A 22,513-nucleotide genomic window follows, 5' to 3' on the forward strand; every position below is an offset into this window, starting at 1 on the left:
AGATGAACCTGTGCAGATAAATAGGTTCCCTTACACACCATCATGTGCCTCATACATCTTTCCAATTTTTCTAGTATAGGACCTCAAAATATTCACTGAATTTTAACAATCAAGTTGCTAGCCAAGTATACATAATATATGAGATGTACTTTATGAAGCTAATGAGCCTTAAGCTTCAGGGCACTTCACTAGTCTAGGCCCTTAGTTTGTTTGGGATGCTGTAACAAACCACGATAGAGTGGGTGGCTTACACACAGCAGAAATTTATTCTCATGGTTTTCGATGGTAGGAAGTCCAAGATCAAGGTGACAGCAGATTTGGTATCTGATGAAGACCTGCTGCCTGGTTCATAATTATCTTTTCACTGTGTCCTCCCACAGTGGGAGGGAGAGGGAGCTCTCCAGGGTTTCTTTTATAAAAGCCCTAATCCCATTCATAAAGACTCCATCCTCGACCTAAGCACCTCCCAAAGTTCCCACCTAATACTGACACACTGGGAGTTAGTATTTGACCTAAGAATTTGGGGGAGACACAAACATTGTCTATAGCAGGCACCTTCCAAGTCACCTCCAGGAGCACTATCAAATTGCCTTTGTAAAATTTACAATCATAATATATTTTAACCATATTAGTTAAGACTTTTGACTCCCTTCACTTGAATTCCCCTTGCCAAACTCTCCCTCCTGAAAGGTGTTGGGAGAGTACCTATGGGCAATTTTAGGCTCTGGCCAAGGAGACACTGAAGTGGGAACATATTTTATGTTTAGGAAGAGATGCTTATGAGCTTTTCAGTCTCTTCAGTGAATAGCTAAATTATTGTTAAATGCAGCAATGGCTTTCAGTTATATTCCTACTGTTCACTCACCTAATGTCATAATGTGGCAACTCACCTACAGTCATAATGTGAATCTGCAAGGTCAGAGATATTTGCTATATAAAAATGTGTTATGGCACCTGGAGTTGGAAGTATGTGTGAGAAAAAAAAAGTATAATAGTGCTGGGAGAGACAATTTATTAATGAGAATGTTATGTTATTTTTCCAGATTTTGTGATGTTTGTACTGTCAGCACTGTTATATTTTTAATTTTTCCCCAGTCTTTTGCCATTTTTAAACACACTTTTACACATTTATTTTTGTTATCTTGGGTTCTTTTCTTTAGGTACCCAAAATTGTCTTTTGGTCTCACACAATATTGATCCTCTCCTATATAATTAGCCCAGCAGGTATTTCACTACTTTCCTTTACTTGTTTACCCATCTGTCCACTGGGAATGACCCAAACAATAGAAGGAGAGGTCGTGTTTCCCACACCACAGTCTTGGCACTTTCTTGGCCCTTATCTAAGTTATTGGATAATAATCTCCATCATTATTGTTTATAGCAACAGATTAAAATGCAATCATTACAAGTCATCTTGGCTATGCCAATTCCTGAGTTAATGAGTTGAGAAAAGGACAAAAAGGAGAAACCTAAAGGCAAAGAGAGGCTGGGGCAGGAGACAGCATCTCCTCTGCTGCCCTTTCTCCACAAACTTTCCTACTTTTGTTTAATTTGCTCAGCCGTCTGTGCTCACTCTTTCCCTGACCTTGAGAGAACACGGTTAGATATTCACAATGGAGAAACATGAAAAATTCCAGATAAACTAGACACTGACACAACAGACAGACTCTAAGTCATTTGTTTTCTTTGACAGTGCTTTACCACGCTGGATGGAAGGAGAAAAGACCATCAGTGAAGCAAATGGCTCAAATGGAGTTATAAATCAACTCTGTTCTCTTCAGAGGATTTATTCAGTTGATGACATGTTCAATCCAGGCCCTCATGACTTTATTATCATTATTATTTTGTGTATGTGGAGAAATAACAGTTAATACACTTAACTATCCCAAGGCAGAGGAGTATTATTAAAAAAGAATGCTCTAAAATATTATTGATTTCTCAAGATACCATCAGCTAGTTTAAGGTTTGGATTTAATAAAGTATAATACAATTTCTTTTATGGGATTTTTATGTTTTCCCAATCTTTATTACACTGTTTCATATTTCAAAATCCTAGTAAGATCTGTTGAATGGATCCTGATCCAAGTTACAAAAAACTATGGCCTTTGGTAGCCACATAGTCATATTCCCCCAATTATGTCTTTCTACTTGATTGAATCTATGCTTATTCATATTTTTCTATTTATTAAATGTACACAGTATAATGTGATACATTCTGTCAGAGAAAGGATTGGAGTCACAAAGATTCCTAAGCTGGTTTGGGAAAAGGGATGAGGGAGAGAAGATGAGGAGAACTTAGAAAGTCATCCCAACTGAATTTAAAGCTTTTTAAAGAAGGACTACATCTATTTTGTTCTCTACCCTCTGCCCACTATATTTAAGTTCCTGGCATTTGGGAGTTATGCTGGTACAGGGAAGGGATGTGGAAGAAGAAAATAGAAATTGTTTTACATAGAGATAATAGACATCTTCAAAGGAGGAGGAAACAGAAATTAATATGAATAATTTATTGAGGGCCTAAAATGTGCTAAAAATGCTGTGTGGATATCGTGAGAGATACATTTGAAGAGTGGTGATCAGTTAGTAAATACAACCATACCAGAGAGCTTCATATTTTTCACTAATATTTAAAAAGAGGTCATTTACTTGGAAAGAACCAGGTAGTTGGCAACATAATTGGGCTACAGCCGAAGCCATCAAACCTCTGAACTACAATTCATAGGAGGAAATAAATTCCCTTTGTTATTTAAGCCAGTTTCTGTTATTTGCAACTGAAAGCAGCTGAGCTTTATGTCAGATAAGATGAAGGATAAAAGCAGAAAAAAGTGACATGCTCTCAACTGTTCTAAACATGCTCTGTGGAACAGCTACAATAGTAGCATCACCATGGAACTTGTTAGAAAAGCAAATTCTTGGGCCCCGCCCCAGACCTACTGGATCTCTGGGGGCACGACCCAGGGATCCTTTTTAACATGCTTTCCAGATGACTTTTATGCTAGCTGAAATCTGAAAAACAGGCAGTTCTGAGAAGCCCCTCCTGTGCATTTCCAACAAGCCACAGGTGCTGCTTATGCCACTGAAAGGCAGACCACCTTTTGAGTAGCAAGGCTGTAAAATATTCTCTTTCCTGAGTGGATGTTAAGGTAAACACTCTTTAGTTTCCAGGGATGCGTCCCAAGATTTTGTTCTTACCAGAGGTACACCCCAACTAATTGTGAACTAATTCAAGCTGGTTTCTTCCCAAAAGAAGAGGTGAAGCAGCTGGAAGAATATTTCTTCTCCGTTTCAGCAGATCAGTGATAAAGTGATAAAGAAAAGTGTATCCTAGGCTCAGTTGGTTAGGTGACCGTCTTCAGCTCAGGTCATGATCTCGCGGTCCGTGGGTTTGAGCCCCATGTCAGGCTCTGTGCTGACAGCTCAGAGCTTGGAGCCTGCTTCAGATTCTGTGTCTCGCCCTCTCTCTTCTCCTCCCCCTCTTTTGTTCTATCACAAATAAATAAACATTAAAAAAAATTTTTTTTAATTTAAAAAACGTGTATCCTATAGGTTCCTTGGCTGCTAGAAACAGTACAGGTCTCTACTGATTTTAAATAAGGAAAGGATGTTTAGTGGAAGGACTCTGCCTAATTCACAGAGGACTCAGAGCAACTTGTAGCTGCAGAAACATGGGACCCTTCTCACTTGAGAGCTGCCACTGGATGCATCAGTCAGTTACAACAATCTTAACTCAGGTGGGTTCCTGTGTCATTCCCACTATAAAAAGCCAGACTGGCCTACCTTTGAGCCCCATAATCACATATGTGTTCTGTTCGTGATTGGCAGACTCATAAGAATCACGTGGATGGAGCTGGGTGAGATGCTGTTCCCCCAAGGAAAAGCTGCTGGACTTTCAAAAACACAGATACCTATGATAATGCTTCTAGGACAGAAGAGTGAGGAAGAAGAGGAAATAAAAGATTGTATAAAAAAGCCAAAAGCTGAGTCATCAGAATGAAGTTTGAAAAGTTATGACACTGACTAGTGGGATATATATATTTAACAAGCAACAAAAATAGTTAAAGAGCATATGCTACCTATTGTACTTTCATCACAGGTATGAAGTTTGTTTTATATATAGCAGGGTTTCTCTTTATCTGCACAATTTACAATTATTCTGTATTGGGAGTGTGAGGATGCTGACCTTGCATTGCAAGAAGCCTAGCAACATCCTTGGCTCTACTCACTAGGTACCAGTAGCTCCCCCTTCTCCCTCATGACAATCACGTATGTCTGCAGGTAACTGCCAAATGTCCTCTGGGTCAAAACTGCACCCAGTTTAGAACCACTGATTTAGAGATTTCAGATCTTCTGGAAAAGACACGATCCAGTATGGAGGATTTTCAAGCATTGTTGGGAAAAGGAAAGCTTGCCATTGGTCACAGGAGGCAGGGATAAATTGGAATGGCTTTGTACTTTCTAATCATTCATTTAGATGCAGATGAATGTAAACATCCTTATCAACCAGAGATGCCTTGTTCTTCCTTTTTTTCCCCCCAATGTTTATTTATTTTTGAGAGAGATACGCAGAGGGGGACAGAGCCAAAAGAGGCTCTGCCCTGACAGTAGAGAGTCCTATGAGGGGCTCAAACTCAACTTACTGAACAGAGAGATCATGAGCTGTCACCCAGGCACCCTTGCCTTGTTCTTTCCAAGCATGTATCATATAGAGGAAGGAAAGCTTCAGTAAGATGGCTAACCATTTCTCACTCCTGATGACTTATATCAGGATTAAAGACATTTAAAAATAGAATTCTTTCTAAGTGTTGAGTAGGAAGTTAAAGTAAGTGAAGGAACTACAGATCCCAGGTTGTATTTTTGACATAGCTTTCTATCCATGAGACTTTAGAAGAGAAAAATGGTCTCAGAATTGAACATTTGGCTACACAGATGGTATTGGCAATCATTTGGACTTCTGAACAATAGCCCAAGACACTGGAATGATGGGTTCTTGGATGATGTAGCCTATTTCACTAAAGCGGGAACATTTGTTTGTCAGGAATAGTACTTCTCAAAGGGTGGTCTACATCAGAATTATTACCCAGAATACCAATTTCTGGGTTCTACCAAAGTCTCACTGAGCCCGTTGGGAAAAGGGGATTGGAAGTTCATGAAGTTGCAACTCTAAATTAATGCTATAGGTACTTCTTATGCATTCTGAGCATTGAGAATTTATAGTCTACTAGATAGTTTATGTGTCAATTAAAGAGCACCAAGCCAGGGAAAGAGTGAAAACATGTTAAGACAGTTCTAATATGAGGAAAGGAACATATATCAAGTATCTGACAATTCTAAAAACAAAAACAGAACTAAGAACAGTAATATGCTAAGTGAAATAAGTCAATCAGAGAAAGATAAATGCTGTATGATTTCACTCATATGTGGAATTTAAGAAATAAAACAGATGGATATATGGGAAGGGGTGGAAGAGAAGAGAAGGAAACAAATCACAAGTGACTCTTAATGACAGAGAACAAACTAAGGGATGATGGAGGGAGGTGGGTGGGATATGGGCTAGATGGGTGATGGATACTAAGAAGAGCACTTGTGATGAGCACTGGGTGTTGTATGTAAGTGATGAATCAGTGAATTCTACTTCTCAGCCCTCAACAAGCACAAAAAGATCGAGATCATACTGTGCATATTTTCAGACCACAAAGCTATGAAACTCGAAATCACCCACAAGAAAACATTTGGAAAGATAACAAATACTTGGAGACTAAACAACATCCTACTAAAGAATGAATGGGCTAACCAAGAAGTTAAAGAGGACATTAAAAAGTACATGGAAGCCAATGAAAATGATAACACCACAGCCCAAAACCTCTGGGATGCAGCAAAGGCAGTCACAAGAGGGAAGTATATAGCAAGGCCTTCCTAAAGAAGGAAGAAAAGTCTCAGATACACAACCTAACCTTACACCCTAAGGAGTTGGGGAAAAAAAAGCAGCAAACAAAACCCCAAACCAGCAGAAGATGGGAAATAATAAAGATTAGAGCAGAAATCAATGCTATCAAAACACACACAAAAAAACAGATCAATGAAACCAGAATCTGATACTTTGAATTAACAAAATTGATACACCACTAGCCAGTTTGATCAAAAAAAATAAGGAAAGGGCCCAAATAAATAAAATCAAGAATGAAAGAGAAGAGATCACAACCAACACAGCAGAAATAAAAACAATAATAAGAGAATATTGAGCAATTATACACCAATAAAATGGGCAATATGGAATAATTCTACTTCTGAAATCAATATTTCACTGTATATTAACTAACTACAATTTAAATTAAATAAGTAAATAAATAAAATAAAAACAGTAATAAAGAGGACAAAAAACGTATACTTACATATTAACTTGCGAAATTGAGACTATCTAATCTCAGATAATAAACATTAATCTTGTAAGGATTCTGTGATTTGCTGGGTTTAAGTGTGAGCCCTATTTAACAAGTAATACATCTCTTAGGGGAACCTGGGTGGCTCAGTCAGTTAAGCATCCCACTCTTGATCTAGACTCAGGTCATGATCTCACGGTTCATGAGATCAAGCCCCGTGTCAGGTTCTGCACTGAGAGCACAGAGCCTGCTTGGGTGTGTGTGTGTGTCTCTCTCTCTCTCTCTCTCTCTCCCTCTCTCTCTCTCTCTCCCTCTCTCTGTCTCTCTGCCCCTCACTCCTCGTGCGTACTCTCAAAGTAAATGAATAAACATAAAAAAATACACCTTTTAGGCTAGAATTTGGAGATCTACTGTATATCAAGAAATATATTGTGGAAATCTGCAAATTAGATTTGAGAGTCTATTTTCATGAGAACAGAAGGAGAGAAATAACAGTGATATCACAGTGGATATTCACTTGAAGCAGCAGGGACCACTTACAGAAATGAATAACATATCCTGACCAAGAAAGGACACAAAGCCAATCCCGCAACATCTGCCAAAGCACTCCTCTGGCTCAAGGAAGAGTTTCTGACAAATTCTTTACTATCTTTTGGATAGTTTCATTCCTGAGAAGGAGATAAAGTATCTAGGGAACTGATATATGGGGCCTAAACATATAGTGAAATGAACAAAGATTGGTCTCTGGGTAGAAAGCTGCCATGTTTATTAGTTTATCATAGTCAGGGAAGGAAAGACCAAGCATAGTCTGAAGTTAGTTTTGCAAAGCAGATTTCAAGTTCAAGAAAAAGAACAGCCATGACACAGCATTATGGAATATCTGGAGGGGAAGTTTACTAGAAAGATTGCAAAACTCTTTAAAAAAAGCAATTGGCATTGTAGAGTGGCCTTAATGAAGAACACAATGACATAATTTAAAAAATCAGTGACATTGTACAGAGAGCTTGCTAAAAAGTGACCAGATTTTCAAAAAAGTACTATGTGTGTGGCAGAATAATTTATCAAACTATTAATAAGTCAAGGAGTGTCTAAGAATCATCAGTATGGACTGATTAACAAAGACCAGAGGGATATTCCTAATCCTCTGGTACTCTATTGTTAGAATCTTTGCACAAACTTTGATAGAAGAGTAAAGAACTCCAATAAGGCATTACATTAACTTTCCCAACGTGACCTAGCTGTGTGATACTGGGAAACTAAATCAGCCTCTTTGTGCTTCAGCTTCCTCTTTTGTAAAGTAAGGATGATGTATCTCATAGAGTAGTAAAGTGAATTAAGTGAGGCGATTTAAATATAGCGGTAACACAGTGTCAAAGATGTAACAGGGACTGGGTCAATAATTTCATTGTTATTTTTTCTTTGCCAGGTTAAAAATATAATAACTCTTGAGATTTATGGCTGGAGTGACAACAGCAGAACTATTTGGCAGTCTACAAAGGAGGGCTGAGTCCATCTAGGTCCTTTCTTCCACCAATGAAGGACACTGGAGGTATATGTTCTTAAAAAATTAAAGCAAAGACACTATGGATTTGGGAACACACAGGAAAGAGGTGAAATTCTGTACAGTGATCATTGAGGTGTCTGTGTGGCTCAGTCAATTAAGTGTCGGCTCTTGATTTTGGCTCAGGTCATGATCTCATGGTTTGTGAGTTCAAGCACCACATCGGGCTCTGTGTTGACAGTGTGGAGTCTGCTTGGCATTCTGTCTCCCTCTCTCTCTCTGTGCTCCTCCCCCACTTACTTTCTATCTATCAAAAATAAAAATAAAAACTTAAAAAAAACAGTGATTATTGACAGTCTATATATCAAAGGTAATATTTCTCATACTAGGCCCCTTTGCCCGTCTTCAAAGTGTCCAGCTTCCAAGTATCAGTAGCTAGGCTTATAGATTAGTGATAGAAGTTTAGAGGATTATTCTCTAGAGGAAAATAACATAACTGATACATAAAAAAGACCTACATCTATTGAAAATTGGGGACGTCTAATATAAAGGCTGGAATACTTTCCAATTAGTTTAGAGTGATGTATATCAGTCAAGAAGCCCTAAATATGAGCATAGTACTTCCAACCAGCTCTTAGGACCCCACTTTTAAATATGAAAGGGAAAGAATGAATTATTAAACAAAGTATCTAAAATGAAAGAGAGAAATCAAAACAAAAATATACTTAGAAAAATAAAAGACAATGAAAGAAGAAAATATATGAGATTAAAAATTAATACCACATAGATAAGGAAAGGTACTGCATCCATGAAAAGTGAACAGGCAGCTTCAAAAAATGAACAATCAGAAAGTAATAAAGAGTTCCCAGAAATTAAAATATGATATCCAAAGTAAAAGAAAAATGTGTGGAAGGTAAAATTAATGAAATCATCCACAAAGCACAACAAAAAGGCAAAGAGACAAAAATAGAAGAAATAGATTTTAGGAAATATTTAAACAACAGAAATCTGGGGAAAAAGAAACAGGAAATGAAAAGCAGGAAATTTTCAAAGAAAATATAAGAAAATTTATTAGGATATGAATTTCCTAGTTGAAAAGGCCCAAAACAAATTGTCATGAATTGGCAAAAACCAATGATAACATGTTAATTTAAAATTGATCCAGGCAGTAAAAACAGTATGTATAAAGACTTTACATTAAGAATTGTAGTTTGTAGAATATGCACTAATGCCTCCTAAATTCTGAGGGGAGATTTTTTTTCAACATGGAATCATAATGTCCAGCTCAGTAATCAATCAGGTGTGAGGGTAAAGGATAGTTTGTCATATACAATCTCAGTCTGCACACACCTCTTCTCAAAAAACTACTGAAAGATGTTGTACCACCAAAAAATGGGAGTATATCGAGACATAGGGGAAGATGGATTTGTGGGACTAGGTAGGTAATCCAGAGCAGGAGAAAGAAGAGGTGAATTCCTAAAATGGTGACAGAATTTCCAGGACCTAAACTGTGTAGCAGAACTCACGTAGAACAGCCTCCAGAGTGGAGTATAGGACAGAGAATCTCAGAAAAGACTCTAAAGAGAAAATGGAAAAAAGAAATGGAATTTGTTGTCTGATAGGTTTTATGTTTGCAATATTGTAATAAATCTGTTAAAATGGTAGGAAGAAGGCTTAGTCATATATTTATGTAAGCAAATGAAAACAAAAAGGTAAATTTTAACTTCCAGTGTAACTAGAAAATTGTAAGAGAAATGTAATGACAGTAGACTATTTGGTTCAGCAGTAATATTTATGTCATCATAACAATAAAAGCACCATATACAGATTTAACCAAAATAGTGATGATAATTATAGTGGGTAATGTGGGATATAAGAGAAGGCAGAATGAAAGAAAGCTAACATCTTCATTTTCCATAACAGGAAGTCAGTTGAGAATGTATAATCATGATAACATAAAAGTTAATAGTAAATATATGCATATATATGTATGTGTATATACATGTGTGTGTATATATACACGTGTATATATATATACGTGTATATATATGTGTGTGTGTGCATATATATATATATGTGTATATATATAATTATTTTTTGTTTTGGAATAACAAAGTCACAGAAAGCTGCCCAAAGATGTCCTGAGAAGTCCCATGTACCCTTTACCTAGTTTTTTGTAAGTAACTGCCTTACACTTTTCCGGATCAACTATACTGGGTTTACATTCTCACCAGCATCGTATGTGATCGAGGTTTTTTGCTCCTTTGTCAGCATTTGTTGTGAGCACTCTTTTTTATAGTCATTCTGACAGGTGTGTGGTGATATTTCATTGAGGTTTCTATGTGTCTTCTTTTAATGGCTGACTATGTTAATCCTCTTTGCATGTGCTTCTATGCTATCTGTATATGCTCTTCAGTAAAATGTCTGTTTGGGTCTACTCCTATATTCGAGTTGATTTTTTTTTTTTTTTACTGTTGAGTTTTGAGAGTTCTTTATGCATTCTAGATGTTGGCCTCTTATTGGATATGTTTTATAACTATTTTCTCTCAGCCTGCACCTTATTGTCTTTTCATCCTCTTAAATGTGTCTGTTGCAGAGAAATTTTTACTTTTAAAGAAAATTTAACTACTCAATTATCCATTGGAGCAATTTTTAAATATCAAGAACAGGAAGTCTTCACATAGCCCTATTTCCTGAAGATGTTTCTTCTATGTTTCTTTCTTCTTTAAATTGAGAGGTTTGTGTGTATGTTTACCTATAGATGTCCAATTGCTCTGGCACCATCAAATTTACTTTTGGAACTTTGTCAAAAGTCAGTTGGCCATACTTGTATGGGGTTATTTCTGCATTCTCTATTGTGTTGCATTAAACTGCTTATTCCTTTTCTAATACCACTGTATACATACTGTAGCCATATGTTTTAACCTCAAGTTGAGTTATTTCTCCCACTTTATTCTTTTTCAAAATTGTTTTAGCTATGATAGGTCCTTTAACTTCCATATACATTTTAGAATAATATTGTCTATACCTATAAAAAAGAAAACTTTGGTAGGATTTTGATGGGAATTTTGTTAAACCTATAGACAAATTTGGGGAGAGTGGACATCTTCCCTATCTTAAGTCTTCCAATCAATGAACACAGTATGTTTCTCAAATTATTTTCTTGTGTATTATCGCTTTACTGAATTTGCTCATTAGTTCTGGGAGGGTTTGTTTTTGTTTTTGTTTTTGCAGATTCCTTAGTATTTTCTATGTAGACAATCATGTCATCTGCAAATATGGACAGTTTCACTTCTTCCTTTCCAATCTGTATGCTTTTTATTTCTTTCCCTTGCCTTATTGTGCTGACTAGAATTTCTAATACTATGTTAAATAAGAGTAGTGAAAGTTTATTTTAATTTCTGTAACTTTCAGTTCTGCATTTTTTGTTTCTTTTTTATATATTTTATTCATTTGATGATATTTCTTTTACTTAAATTTTTCCAAGGGCATTTTTATTCTGGCTGTGTTAAATCTGTGTCAAATAATTCCAGATTCTGATTCACCTAAGTGTCTTTTGATTGTCTTTTCTCTTTCTAGTTGAGATGTTTTCTGTTTTTTGGTATGGCAGGTGATTTTGGGGTGGATCATCAAAATTTGGAATATTAGGAGATTCTAAATTCTTAAATTTTTAAATCTTTTATTTTAGGTAGTAGTCAACCTCTTTAGGCTTAGCATACAGGTCCTGGTCTACTTTTGTGGGCTGTGTTTCCACTGACAATTGAGTTTTCAGTGTGTGATTCTGGCCTGCTTCCTTTACTTGATGCCAATGGGTTTCTTGTTTCATTTTTGCTTCTACTATGTGGAAAGGGACACATGTGCTTCCTGGACTTTGTAACTCTAGGTGAGGAGTGGGAAAGTTGGGTCTATGAGGGTAGAAACTTCTTCCTTTGGTCACCAGGTGCCACCAAGGCCCCCTTTCAGTTCCTGCCAGTGCTGCTTCTGTAGTCAGAAGTGCTGTCAGGTGCTCCCTCCCTGATTTTGTTCACGGGGGAGATGGGTGATGCCAGGCCATTGTTTTTCCTCAAGTTCTGTGGTCTCTAATTGCTCTGCTCTCTTTCCACATTTCAGAGTCCTTCTATGCATGACTGCTTGCTGTATTATTTCCAGGTTTCTTAGTTGTACTTAGTGCGAGGAACGAGGAGAGATGAATCTATTCCATCTTGTCCCAAACTAAAAACCCAATTGTCAGTAAATGCATTTTTTAAAATATGGAAACAAATTTTAGAAGAAAGAACTATTAAAAAATAGTTGATCTGGAGGAGTACAATGCAGAGGAGAAAGTCTTTGAGAGAGAAAATAGGACTTCTTTTTTTTTTCCATTCTAAGTCTTTTGACACTATTTGACTTTTAAAACTACTCACAACTATTATTAGGTGTGGTAGGCAGAATAATGGCCTCAAAATATGTTCCTCCCTAATTTCTGGAAACTGAGATATCCTTCTGTGAATATATTAGTTTGCATGGCAACAGGGACTTTACAGATTTAATTGAAGTTACTAATCAATTGACTTTAAAATAGGGAGTTTATCCTGGATTATCCAGATGGGAGCAATAGAACCACAGGAACCTTTGAAAACAGAGGGCAAGAGCAGAAAAGAAAAATAGAAGGCAATCAAACAGATGTGCTCTGCTAGTATGGAAGAAAGCAAACATCCATGTTGTGACCTGCCACTGCAGAGGGCCAGCCTTCATTTTAGCAGCTAAGAGTGATCTTTAGGTGACAGAAAAGAGACAGGGACCTTAGTCCTACAGCTTCAAAGAACTGCAATCTGCCAACGATCTGAATGAGCCTGGAAGTAGATTCTTCTCAAGGGCCTCCAGACAAGAGCCTGGCTTGGCAGACACCTTGATTTGGTCTTCTGAGATCCTAAGCAGAGGAGTCATTTAAGCACACCGAGACTTTTGATCTACAGAACTCTGCTGTAGCAAATGGGCACTATATTTAGCCACTAAATTTGCTATAGTTTTTTATGTCAGGAAAGAAAACTAAGAAGTTGGATAAATAAATAATAAATTCATTAAAGAAGAAACATGTAAACAAGACAAAATAACCATACCTTCGTAGTCCTCTTATTGTATAACCCATTATATTATGATTAGTTCTATTCATATATGTTTCCTATTCTAGATTATGAATTCTTTGAAGGCTGGGGCTCTGGTGCCTTTTCTATCTTTCTTTTCCTAATGCTAAGCATACATATTATAATTAAAAACTACTAATTCATATTTGTTGAGAGAATTTATTGTAATGTAAAAAAGAGTCAGTATTAAATGACTCCTGAGCAACTGAATAACTCTAAGGGATTAAAAAATATAAGGGGATTATAGTTTTATTGCATAAACTTTTTTAAAAGTATTAAGTTATCCAGTTTGGAATACATTTTCCATCTATAAAATAATAAATTATATATATCTCTACCTACTATCAATCTATCCATCTATGTAAATAGATATTAGATATGTATAATATTTCTAAATAATCCAATAGCCTCTAATATTTTATCATGTAAGAAAAAGATATTTCTACAAGGTAAACACTTTTTTTTTATTTTCTTCAGGAAGATTTGGGATAAGATCATAATTTTTTGTATAGAGTAAAGGAAAAAATCACTATGCCTTTTCTTTCAACATGCTCATCCATTTGGGGAAAAATATTACACACCTTTTTAGGTTTTAAGGCTTTGACAATGCATGAAGATAATAATTTTTTTATTTAAGTCTAGACATTATAATCATGAAGGAATTCACATAAACCTCTCTGAACAAAAACACTTATGTGCTTCTCCTTATTTTTTATTAGAAAACATTATATCATAAATTAATTTAATCTCTTAATAGTATATTGATAATGATGGCAAAGATAATAGTAGCAATGATAACTGATTCTTATGGAATGCTTACTATGTGTTAGATACTGTTTTAAACAATTTGTACATATAAACTCATTTAATCTTCACAAAATTCTCTGAGTTAGGCATTACTAAACCCCAAAATAAGCAAACCATGGTTGCCAGGTCAAATCTCCATTTTGTGCAGAGGTATATGCTAAAAGCATTTAGAAGGAATAAATTTGAAGAAAAAAAAAAGGAACAATACTTCTAAGACACATTCAGAAATTCAAAGGACCAAATGACCAATGCCATACAGGGATTTTTAGCAAGGAGCACTAACGTTATTTAATATATTTCCAATGTTTTTATGGTGCTAAATATGGTCATTTCTCACCACTTTTCCCAGGCTATTGCTATATGACATTAATTGCTGTAATGCTAATTTTATTTTATTTTTTTTTTTTAATTTTTTTTTCAACGTTTATTTATTTTTGGGACAGAGAGAGACAGAGCATGAATGGGGGAGGGGCAGAGAGAGAGGGAGACACAGAATCGGAAACAGGCTCCAGGCTCTGAGCCATCAGCCCAGAGCCTGACGCAGGGCTCGAACTCCCGGACCGCGAGATTGTGACCTGGCTGAAGTTGGACGCTTAACCGACTGCGCCACCCAGGCGCCCCAAGTAATGCTAATTTTATAAGGCAGTGAAATAAGTTAGTCAGAGAATGATAAATACTGTATGATTTCACTCATTTGTGGAACTTCAGAAACAAAACAGATGAACATAGTGAAAGGGAAGGAAAAATAAACTAAGGTAAAAACAGAGAGGGAGGCAAACCATGAGAAACTCTTTTAACTATAGAGAACAAATTGAGGGTTAATGGAGGAAGATGGGTGGGTGTGGGCTAAAATAGCGATGGGAATTAAGGAGGGCACTTGTTGTGATAAACACTGGGTGTTATATGTACGTGATGAATCACTAAATTCTACTCCTGAAACCAATAGTACACTTTATGTTAACTAACTTGAATTTAAATAAAATCTTGTGGGGGGGGGGATAGCAGCAACTTTAGTTACTTTGAAAATATGGTCACTTAACAATGATAACATTCCCTTGGGGCTGGTCCAATGCATAAGAAAATTTCATTTTTGGATTTTTCTTAAGTTAGATTCATTGACACTTAAATAAATTAGCCAATGTTTATATCTTTTAAGATGATGCTAATGTCAATGACAGAGCTCATGCAGGAGAACTGAGACAACAAATTCTAATGTGGAATAATAAGAACTACTAATTATTGAGTGTCTGAGTGCTACTCTGCAACACACAGTGTGTTAGGTATCTTACATATAGTAACATTTCATTCTCTTAGTCACCTGTTCTACCTGTTTTATAGATGGGGAGATTGTGGTTTGGAGAAGTTCACTAACTGGCTCAAGTTTATATATTTTCTAAATGACTAAACTGGGATTCAAAGACTCTAAAATATATCGAACTTACCTCTCTGATAAAAAAAAGACAATTCACATTTGTTTTCTAAATATTCTTTCTTGAATTTAGCTAAAAGTGTTTTCCTCTGAGGAATATAAGGTTTTTATATGTAAGGAGTGAGTAGATATGGAAGTCCGTATTAGGTGCAGTTTGTAAAAACCTCCAAGGGCGTTTGTTTGGCTTTTTGAAAATCTCAATTTTGTCATAGCACTTCCAAAGAGAATCAGATTATTAAGGGACATGTTTTTCTATCTCATAGGAAAGATGTTATATGTACCAAACTAAGATCCTTTCTTGGCCCCACCATTTACTAGTGTGACAATGAGCAATTTTCTTATGCTCTCTATCTCAGGTTTCTCCTATGTTGAATGGGAACATTAACTGTACTGTCTTTATGTGGTATGTAATAAAATTAGGAGATATGTAATATCTATCACAGTACCTAGCACATAGTAGATTGCCAAATATATATTAGCTAGCTATTATTTTGATGTAAAATTTCATTCCACTTAGAGGTACATAAAGTGTCAAAATAAAGTTGAATCTTTAAGTTTAATAGCTTTCTTCACCTCCCTAAGTCTTTCTGTGCTATGGCAGATGGCATTGGTTGCCTACCAAAAAGCTGTGCTTTTCTCCTTTTTTCTTGGAAAATAGTATATACTTTCCATGATAGAGATTTAACATTCCAGATATCCATGTGGCCACCCATACTTGCACACAGAGCATGAGGATATGACCCACAACAACCAATGGGACCTGAATGTACGTCTTTCTGGGGACCTAAACCTAAGTTTTCTTGCTGTAAAAGGAAATTCTTTTTTCTTTTTTCTTTTTTTTCTTAAAAAAGAGATATACCAGGAGAAAATACCTTCCTTTCTCTTTTTTGGTGTGGCAGGATATGGTGCTTTGGAGTATAGTAGTCATTTTGTGATTATGCAAAGGGAATGCCATAAAGAAGAAAGTTGAGGAGAAAACCGCCAGAAGACTAGCAGAACAGAGTCTCCGGAGCCAAGCACAGATGAGAGGCTCACGGAAGAGGGTAGGAAGAGGGCGAGGCGGTGCGCGCTACACGGACTGGCGGGAGGGAGCCGGGGCGGAGGGGTGGCGGGCTGGCCAAGCAGAGCCCCTGAGTCTGGCTTGCAAAAGCGGGGGGGCCAATGGAGTGTGTTCCCATGGCAAGCGGGACTTGACATCCGGAAGGTTATAAGCTAACAGCTCTGCTCGGAGAACGGGAGGGCTGGAGGACAGCGAGCGGAAGGGAGAGTTGTTGAGCCCCGGACGACAGAGCTCAGCTTGGTGGGAAACAAAGGCGCTCACCAGCGCCAACTCCCCCGCCCATCCCCCAAATCCCAAAGGGAACCAGTTCCTGCCAGGGAACTTGCTTGCACTGAGCAAACACCCAACGCTGTGCTTCTGCAGATCCATCCCTCCAACGGGTCTGACTCCCTCCTGGTGCCGCAGGGCCCCTCCTGAAGTGGATCTCCGAAGGAAAAGCGAGCTGAGCCTGCCCCTTCCGCCCCTGTGCACCTTGCCGATCCACCCCAGCTAATACACCAGATCCCCAGCACCACAAGCCTGGCAGTGTGCAAATAGCCCAGACGGGCCACGCCACCCCACAGTGAATCCCGCCCCTAGGAGAGGGGAAGAGAAGGCACACACCAGTCTGTGGCCCCAGTGGTGGGCTGGGGGCAGACATCAGGTCTGACTGTGGCCCCGCCCACCAATGCAAGTTATTCAAGACAGCGCAGGGGAAGTGCCCCACAGTTCCGCACCACTCCAGGGACTATCCAAAATGAAGAATTCCCCTCAGAAAAACGTCCAGGAAATAATAACAGCTAATGAACTGATCAAAAATGATTTAAACAATATAACAGAAAGTGAATTTAGAATAATAGTCATAAAATTAATTGCTGGGCTTGAAAACAGTATAAAGGACAGCAGAGAATCTCTTGCTACAGAGATCAAGGGACTAAGAAACAGCCAGGAGGAGCTAAAAAAATGCTATCAATGAACTGCCAAATAAAATGGAGACAACTACGGCTCGGATTGAAGAGGCAGAGGAGAGAATAGGTGAACTAGAAGATAAAATTATGGAAAAAGAAGAAGCTGAGACAAAGAGATAAAAAAATCCAGGAGTATGAGGGGAAAATTAGAGAACTAAGTGATGCACTAAAGAGAAATAATATACGCATAATTGGTATTCCAGAGGAGGAAGAGAGAGGGAAAGGTGCTGAAGGTGTACTTGAAGAAATAATAGCTGAGAACTTCCCGGATCTGGGGAAGGAAAAAGGCTTTGAAATCCAAGAGGCACAGAGAACTCCCTTCAGACGTAACTTGAATCGATCTTCTGCATGACATATCATAGTGAAACTGGCAAAATACAAGGATAAAGAGAGAATTCTGAAAGCAGCTAGAGATAAACGTGCTCTACCATATAAAGGGAGACCTATAAGACTCATGACCGATCTCTCTACTGAAACTTGGCAGGCCAGAAAGGAATGGCAGGAGATCTTCAATGTGATGAACAGAAAAAATATGCAGCCGAGAATCCTTTATCCAGCAAGTCTGTCATTTAGAACAGAAGGAGAAATAAAGGTCTTCCCAAACAAACAAAAACTGAAGGAATTCATCACCACTAAACCAGCCCTACAAGAGATCCTAAGGGGGATCCTGTGAGACAAAGTACCAGAGACATCACTACAAGCATGAAACCTACGGACATCACAATGACTCTATACCCATATGTTTCTATAATAACACGGAATGTAAATGGACTAAATGCGCCAACTGAAAGGGTAGGGTATCAGAATGGATAAAAAAACAAGACCCATCTATTTGCTGTCTACAAGAGACTCATTTTAGACCTGAGGACACCTTCAGATTGACAGTGAGGGGATGGAGAACTATTTGTCATGCCACTGGAAGTCAAAAGAAAGCTGGAGTAGCCATACTTACATCAGACAAACTAGACTTTAAATTAAAGGCTGTAACAAGAGATGAAGAAGGGCATTATATAATAATCACAGGGTCTATCCATCAGGAAGAGCTAACAATTATAAATGTCTATGCACCGAATACAGGAGCCCCCGAATATATAAAACAATTACTCACAAACATAAGCAACCTTATTGATAAGAATGTGGTAATTGCAGGGGGCTTTAACACTCCACTTACAGAAATGGATAGATCATCTAGACACACGGTCAATAAAGAAACAAGGGCCCTGAATGATACATTGAATCAGATGGACTTGACAGATATATTTAGAACTCTGCATCCCAAAGCAACAGAATATACCTTTTTCTCGAGTGCACATGGAACATTCTCCAAGATAGATCACATACTGGGTCACAAAACAGCCCTTCATAAGTATAAAAGAATTGAAATTATACTATGCATACTTTCAGACCACAATGCTATGAAGCTTGTAATCAACCACAGGAAAAAGCCTGGAAAACCTCCAAATGCATGGAGGTTAAAGAACACCCTACTAAAGAATTAATGGGTCAACCAGGCAATTAGAGAAGAAATTAAAAAATATATGGAAACAAACGAAAATGAAAATACAACAATCCAAACGCTTTGGGATGCAGCGAAGGCAGTCCCAAGAGGAAAATACATTGCAATCCAGGCCTATCTCAAGAAACAAGAAAAATCCCAAATACAAAATCTAATAGCACACCTAAAGGAAATAGAAGTAGAACAGCAAAGACAGCCTAAATCCAGCAGAAGAAGAGAAATAATAAAGATCAGAGCAGAAATAAACGATATAGAATCTAAAAAAACTGTAGAGCAGATCAACAAAACCAAGAGTTGGTTTTTTGAAAAAATAAACAAAATTGACAAACCTCTAGTCAGGCTTCTCAAAAAGAAAAGGGAGATGACCCAAAGAGATAAAATCATGAATGAAAATGGAATTATTGCAACCAACCCCTTAGTGATACAAGCAATTATCAGGGAATATTATGAAAAATTATATGCCAACAAAGTGGACAACCTGGAAGAAATGGACAAATTCCTAAACACCCACATGCTTCCAAAACTCAATCAGGAGGAAATAGAAAGCTTGAACAGACCCATAACCAGTGAAGAAACTGAATCAGTCATCAAAAATCTCCCAACAAATAAGAGTCCAGGACCAGATGGCTTCCCTGGGGAGTTCTACCAGAAGTTTAAAGCAGAGATAATACCTATCCTTCTCAAGCTATTTCAAAAAATAGAAGGGGAAGGAAAACTTCCAGACTCATTCTATGAAGCCAGTATTACTTTGATTCCTAAACCAGACAGAGACCCAGTAAAAAAAGAGAACTACAGGCCAATATCCCTGATGAATATGGATGCAAAAATTCTCAATAAGATACTAGCAAATCGAATTAAACAGCATATAAAAAGAATTATTCACCATGATCAAGTGGGATTCATTCCTGGGATGCAGGGCTGGTTCAACATTTGCAAATCAATCATCGTGATACATCACATTAATAAAAGAAAAGATAAGAGCCATATGATCCTGTCAATCGATGCAGAAAAGGCCTTTGACAAAATTCAGCAACATTTCTTAATAAAAACCCTTGAGAAAGTCGGGATAGAAGGAACATACTTAAAGATCATAAAAGCCATTTATGAAAAGCCCACAGCTAACATCATCCTAAATGGGGAAAAACTGAGAGCTTTTTCCCTGAGATCAGGAACACGACAGGGATGTCCACTCTCACCGCTGTTGTTTAACATAGTGTTGGAAGTTCTAGCATCAGCAATCAGACAACAAAAGGAAATCAAAGGCATCAAAATTGACAAAGATGAAGTTAAGCTTTCACTTTTTGCAGATGACATGATATTATACATGGAAAATCCGATAGACTCCACCAGAAGTCTGCTAGAACTGATACATGAATTTAGCAAAGTTGCAGGATACAAAATCAATGTACACAAATCAGTGGCATTCTTATACACTAACAATGAAGCAACAGAAAGACAAATAAAGAAACTGATCCCATTCACAATTGCACCAAGAAGCATAAAATACCTAGGAATAAATCTAACCAAAGATGTAAAAGATCTGTATGCTGAAAACTATAAAAAGCTTATGAAGGAAATTGAAGAAGATATAAAGAAATGGAAAGACATTCCCTGCTCATAGATTGGAAGAATAAATATTGTCAAAATGTCAATACTACCCAAAGCTATCTACACATTCAATGCAATCCCAATCAAAATTGCACCAGCATTCTTCTCGAAACTAGAACAAGCAATCCTAAAATTCATATGGAACCACAAAAGGCCCCGAATAGCCAAAGCAATTTTGAAGAAGAAGGCAAAAGCACGAAGCATCACAAGCCCAGACTTTAGCCTCTACTACAAAGCTGTCATCATCAAGACAGCATGGTATTGGCACAAAAACAGACGCATAGACCAATGGCATAGAATAGAAACCCCAGAACTAGACCCACAAATGTATGGCCAACTCATCTTTGACAAAGCAGGAAAGAACACCCAATGGAAAAAAGACAGTCTCTTTAACAAATGGTGCTGGGAGAACTGGACAGCAACATGCAGAAGGTTGACACTAGACCACTTTCTCACACCATTCACAAAAATAAACTCAAAATGGATAAAGGACCTGAATGTGAGACAGGAAACCATCAAACCCTAGAGGAGAAAGCAGGAAAAGACCTCTCTGGCCTCAGCCGTAGCAATCTCTTACTCGACACATCCCCAAAGGCAAGGGAATTAAAAGCAAAAATGAATTACTGGGACCTTATGCAGATAAAAAGCTTCTGCACAGCAAAGGAAACAACCAACAAAACTAAAAGGCAACCAACGGAATGGGAAAAGATATTTGCAAATGACATATTGGACAAAGGGCTAGTATCCAAAATCTATAAAGAGCTCACCAAACTCCACACCTGAAAAACAAATAATCCAGTGAAGAAATGGGCAAAAGACATGAATAGACACTTCTCTAAAGAAGACATCCGGATGGCCAACAGGCACATGAAAAGATCCTCAACGTCGCTCCTCATCAGGGAAATACAAATCAAAACCACAGTCAGATATCACCTCACGCCAGTCAGAGTGGCCAAAATGAACAAATCAGGAGACTATAGATGCCGGAGAGGATGTGGAGAAACGGGAACCCTCTTGCACTGTTGGTGGGAATGCAAATTGGTGCAGCCACTCTGGAAAGCAGTGTGGAGGTTCCTCAGAAAATTAAAAATAGACCTAGCCTATGACCAAGCAATAGCACTACTAGGAATTTACCCAAGGGATACAGGAGTACTGATGCATAGGGGCACTTGTACCCCAATGTTGATAGCAGCACTCTCAACAATAGCCAAATTATGGAAAGAGCCTAAATGTCCATCAACTGATGAATGGATAAAGAAATTGTGGTTTATACACACAATGGAATACTACGTGGCAACGAGAAAGAAGGAAATATGGCCTTTTGTAGCAACGTGGATGGAACTGTGATGCTAAGTGAAATAGGCCATACAGAGAAAGACAGATACCATATGTTTTCACTCTTATGTGGATCCTGAGAAACTTAACAGAAACCCATGGGGGAGGGGAAGGAAAAAAAAAAAGAGGTTAGAGTGGGAGAGAGCCAAAGCATAAGAGACTCTTAAAAACTGAGAACAAACTGAGGGTTGGTGGGGGATAGGACGGAGGGGAGGGTGGGAGATGGGTATTGAGGAGGGCACCTTTTGGGATGAGCACTGGGTGTTGTATGGAAACCAATATGACAATAAACTTCATATATTGAAAAAAAAAAAGAAGAAGAAAGTTGAGGATGGCAGAGCTGAAACAATGTGTAGTAGTTCCCTAGTTATGGGCTGCCATAGTAAAGTACCATAAATTGTGAGGCTTAAAACAACAGAAATTTAGTGCCTCAGAATTTTAGATGCTACAAATCTGTTATCAATGTATGAGCAGAGCCATGCTTCCTGAAACCTGTAGGGAAATCCTCCTTTGCCTGTCTCTAGCTTCTGATTATTTGTTAGTAACTTTTAGCATTTCCTGGCTTATAGATACATCTCTCCAATCCTCTATCGTGACATGGTAGTCTCCCTATGTTTGCTTATATTTTCCCTCTGTGCATGTCAGACTCTATGTCCAAATTTCTCCTTTTTATAAGGACACAAGTAATATTGTATTAAGGTCTACTTTACATTAACTGGATTGCCTCTGTTAAGATCCTATTTCCAAATAAGCTCACATTCTTCAGCACTGGGGAATAGGGCTTCAACATATCTAACTGGGGTGATATAA

This window comes from Acinonyx jubatus, chromosome D1 (genome assembly GCF_027475565.1).
Source record: "Acinonyx jubatus isolate Ajub_Pintada_27869175 chromosome D1, VMU_Ajub_asm_v1.0, whole genome shotgun sequence".
NCBI lineage: Eukaryota > Metazoa > Chordata > Mammalia > Carnivora > Felidae > Acinonyx > Acinonyx jubatus.